The following is a 5,348-nucleotide window of genomic DNA, read 5'->3' as shown; positions in this document are numbered from 1 at the left end:
TAAGCCAGTCACTTCTTGCCTTTGTAGCCTCCCGCCCCCCATTTTTGGTAGTCAATGTCCAAGTTGCCCATCCATGTCTATTCTGTTCAACACAATGATTTTAATGCTCGTGTGAGGATATTTTTGACTCTTTATTACCTTATATATTTCAAGACTTAGCTCCCCATGAGATTTGCATTCGTAACCATTGTCTACTTTGCATAGGCCCCTCTGGGCCTTAGCAGCTGCTCAGACCTTTACAAATGAGCTGCCTCCCCTCTGTGTGAGCTGAGTTATATCAGACAAGGAAGCTGCACAATGATGAAGGTACAGACCCAGCTTCTTATGGTGATGCTGTTCTGGTTCTCAGGTGAGAGATTGACAATCACTTCTATGCAACCAAACAACTATCTGTGTAGAGGAGGAAAATGACTTAATATGCAGAGTGAACTCATGGTTATTGCTTAAACAGACTCAGTTACACATCTAACACTGTAAGAAAAGTAATTTTAAACAACATATTTTATCATTTCTTGACTTAGTGTGTGTATGCATAGTAGTCCACTATGATTGCAGGTACCACTGAGGACATTGCAATGGCTCAGTCTCCAGCCTTCCTGGTTGTGTGTCCAGGGGAAATGGTCACCATCAACTGCAAATCCAGTCAGAGTTCAGGCACAAACATAGACTGGTACCAGCAGAAAGCAGGACAGGATCCCAAGCTTCTCATCTTCTGGGCATCCTTCTAGGCTTCTGGAGTCTCCAACAGGTTCCATGGCAGTGGGTCTGGGACAGATTTCACTCTCAGCGTCAGCAGTCTCCAAGCTAAATATGTGGCATTTTATTGCTATCAGCAATATAATAGCTTACCAGAACAGTGTTTCAGCCTGGAATAACAACCTCCTTCCTTGGCTAATTCTCAATGAGTCTGTACAGCACAGCTGATATTTCCATACAGTCCCTGGACTTGTCCTCTTTCTCTGTATATCTGAGAGGCTGTGTGTCCTGACATATTTTTGGGAAGTTTAGCAGGGACCAGGTAAAAATTAAGGGAATAATTGTCTTTGATTCTCTGTTGAGGAATTTTCATGTTGGAAAATACATACTAATGCTATATATTAGCTTCTTACAGCTGTATAACAAATATCACAAATCTGTATTGGCTGAAACAATACCGATTTATTATTTTTCAGTTATTAAGATTAAAATTGTGACATAGGTCTCACTGGACTAAAATCAAGATGTCAGCAGAGCTGTCTGTGTTCCTTTTGGAGGAGGCTAAAGGGAGAATCTGTTTCCTTGGCTTATCTACCCCCCTAGGAGCCAGGTGTGGTGCTGTGGGATGAAATACTGGACCACTAGGTGGGTTTGAACCACAAGGTCAGTGATTCAAATTCACCATCTGCTCCATGGAAATCCCATACAGGGTCACTATGAGTTGGAACTAGTTGGGCTGCTCAAAAACCACAACAACAAAGAAGCCTCCTGCATGCCTTGTTCAAGGTCTTTTCCTCCATCTCCCAAGTCCTCAAATTGCATCCCTGACACTCCCTTCATTGTTATAGCTCTAGGTGATTGCAACCATAAAATGTTCTCTGCTTTACAGACTCCTGTTATAACATCCCGGTACATGAGATATCCAGGTGAATTCTCCCATCTCTAGGCTATTAACCCTTAAACCCATTCAAAATCCTTTTTTATGCACAAGGTAACATTTTAACAGGTTTCAGGTACTAGTGTGTGAGAATCTTTAGGGACCATTATTCTACCACTGCACCTTCCCATGGAACCTTGTCTTATGTTGTATAAGTGCTGTCAGCATGTCCCATGCAGATAGATGGACCTGAGAGATGCAAACCGAGTTCCAGTTCTATCCACTGCTGAGTAAGATGTAGTGAGATTTAATACCTTTATAAATCAGCTTATGCTTGTGTTTCCTTTAAACTGTCTTCTTTTAACTCCCTCCCTGTCTCCTCCTCTTCCTTCTCTCTGTGCTATTCTCCAAATCTGGAAGTTTCTCACCATATAGCCCAGTCCACTCAAGTTTAGGGAACCGACTCGACGGCACTTAACAACAACAACAACTCAAGTTTAGGACCTCCTCCATAGACCCTGGTATGCTTCTTTTCCTCCTTCACTGAACTCCCTTTCCAGCAGGTCTTTCAGTTCAGTATCTTCTGATGGCATTTTTTCCAGACGTACTTCTGTTCCATTGCACAATTATGTCTTTATTTTGAAAATAAAATAGCATAAAAACAAAACAAAACAGAGAAAAGTCATTTCTCTCAGTTATATTCTTCTTTTTCAAAGGCACCAATTCTCTAATCCAAATGATCTCTACCCACCATTCATCTGTCAGTTTGTTATACTGTGTTTCTGGAAGTTATGTCATTGGTATTTTAAATGACAGAAGGTGATTGGCTTCAGCTGGGATTTCAGATGAGAACACTCTGGGATGGAGAGATGGAATACTTTGAATATTTAGTCACTGAAACCATTATGAATAGTACTGGAACATTGTCAGCAACAGAATATTAAATATTGAAGCATGATGGAGCACACTAGAATATTGTCAGATATAGTGCCTGAAGATGAAAGCCTCAAGTTGGAAGGCACTCAGAATATGACTAGCAAAGAGCTGCCTCATAAAAGTAGTGTTGCCTGGGATGATGTGAATGGATTGAAGCCTTTGGAACTAATCTCAAAATGAAGTGAAGTAGCTGTAAACATTCATTAATAATCAAAACATGGCATATATGAAGTATGAATCTAGGAAAAATTGAAAATCATAAAAAATAAAATGGAATGCATAACCATTAATATCCAAGGCATTAGTGAGCTGAAATGGACTGTATTGGCCATTTGAAACTGACAATCACGTGGTTTACTCTGCAAGGAATTGCAAATTGAAGAGGAATCACATAACATTGATTATCAAAAAGAACATATCATGATCTGTCTAAAAGTACAACACTGTCTATAATAGGATATTATCCATACATCTACAAATAAGACCAGTTATTACCACTATTATTCCAACTTACGCGCCAAAAACTAAAGCCAGTGTTCAAGTTTATGCTGATGCCAGCCTAAGCAGTATTCCCAGTCAGTGTCAATGGGCCTTTGATTGGGTCTGCAGCTAATGTGGACTTTCTCTTCTTTGGCTTCAGACTGAGATCCTGGCACCTTCTGAGAAGGACCTGCCCACTGGAAACTGAAATGACAAGCACACCAGGATGACCCAAAGGTGCTGTTCGATCATGGATAGACAGAAAAAGGGTCTCACTGGGACAAGTGGGCAGTTCTGTGTTTCCTGTAGCATTTATTTTATGTCTGATTTCAACAGTAGATTATCTGAATAGAAGAATCATTCTCTAAAGAAAACTCTATCTTTAGACTTGTAAATACCTTCTCACTTAGACACAGAAGAACAGAAATCCAAGGATCTGGATGTTGCCACCATTCTGCAGCTTCTCTTTGGTGTGATGTTGCTCTGTCTCTATCTCCCATGGGAGGCTCTTTCATAGCAGTTTATGAGGTTCAGATCAGAAGCACTAAGCTCAGGATAGGAGGGTGGTGAGGGGACATTTGTGTAAGGAACCCTGCAGTATGACAATGATGTTCTTAGAGCACAGGGCTGCGGTTAAAAACCTTGTATGTTGTGTGTCTTTGCTATTTGAATATGGCTATAATGGCCACTTATTGTCATGGATTCTCTGATGGAAATAATTATATTTCAATTTTCCTGTTAAAGTTGCTGGAGGTCTTTGAGTTGTGCACATAGTTTGTGCTTGGCTACAATCCTAAAGGTTGATGATGGGAATCAACCTAGTGGTGGCACAGAAGAAAAGCCCATTGATCTGCTCCCAGGAAGATTGTTGTTGTCACGTGCCCTGTGTCAGTTCCAACTCATAGTGAACCTGCATGGGGTTTCTGAAGAGTGATTGGTGAGTTTGAACTGCTGACTTTGGGGTTCAAATCAACCTTGCAGTCCAGTGCTTATCCTACAATACCACTCTAAGAAGAGTACAGCTAATAAAACACTACAGAGCACAGATCTGCTTTATTAATACATGAGATTCTTGTTGTAGTTGTTGTTGTTATGTGCTGTCGATTTGACTCCAACCCATAGCAACCCTGTATAGGGTTTCCAAGCAGCAGTTGGTGATCTTGAACCACCGACCTTGCAGCTCAAGTGACTTTGCAGTCTGACACATTAGTCCACGATACCACACCAGGACTCCAATACATGAGATTGGCACATGTTTGAATCATTTTGATGGCAGTGGATTTGATTTTAGTAGGTTACAATTTCTAGGAGTGGAACTACATTGCAGTGAGTGCTTATTGGAATCATTCATATATCAGTTGTCTAAATGCTCAATTCACAGAGGCAATAATGTTTTCACAGGTCAGCAGCAGAGGCCTCCAATAGCCAGTGTCCCATGACTGATGTCCAGTGGTGGTGGAGTCAGTAGAGCTCTCCACTGTCTATCTGTGTAGGTGGTCAGATCTGGGTTGCTGTGTATGTTTATGCCATTTGGTTCCCAGTGCATTTTCTCAGCCATGTTCCCCAGACTCTCCATCAAATCTACAAGTCATCCAATATCATTTGAATTTCTGCCTCGGTTAGATTTCGTTGGATTCTTTTGAGTTGTTTGTATCCAAAAGCTCTAACCACTAAAAATATATTTTTACATTTGATAGTTTTAGATCTTCATTAAAGTTTCTTTTCTTGACTATTTATGATTATACTAAACACTGCACGTCTAATTTTGGTTGTGTGTCGTGAAGTCGGTTTCCAAGGCTATAAATCTTTATGGGAGAAGAAAGCCTCATCTTTCTCCCGCAGAACAGCTGGTAGTTTTGAACTGCTGACCTTGTGGTTCCCAGCCCAATTCATAACCACTAAGCTACCAGAGCTCCTTCTTATAGAATGCTTAAAACTCACTGTTGTTGAGTCAGTTCTGACTCACAGCAACCCAGTAAGACAGAGTAGAACTGCTGCTTAGGGTGTCTATGATTGTTTCCTTTTTCCCATGTGGTGGCTGGTGTATTTGAATTGATTACCTTGCATTAGCAGTCCAGTACTTAACCCATTGTGCCACAAAGGCTCCTTATGTGATATTTATGGTTGCTATGGAATCCTTGTGAGGTGTCGAAGGGTGAGCACTCAACCTCAAGTTCAGTTTGAACTGCAAAATTGGAGATACAAACTCACCATTCACTACTGGGAAACTCTATTATCAGGTTCTCAAGAGTTGCAACAGCCTCTCCAGCACTTAACAACAACAACAATTGGGTTGTTAAATGTGGAGGATTAAAAAAGTTCTTGGAAAATTTTTATTATATTTTAATTCCATTTTCCA

Source organism: Chrysochloris asiatica, unplaced genomic scaffold (genome assembly GCF_000296735.1).
Source record: "Chrysochloris asiatica unplaced genomic scaffold, ChrAsi1.0 scaffold00341, whole genome shotgun sequence".
NCBI lineage: Eukaryota > Metazoa > Chordata > Mammalia > Afrosoricida > Chrysochloridae > Chrysochloris > Chrysochloris asiatica.
Note: the sequence above shows the minus strand (reverse complement) of the source record.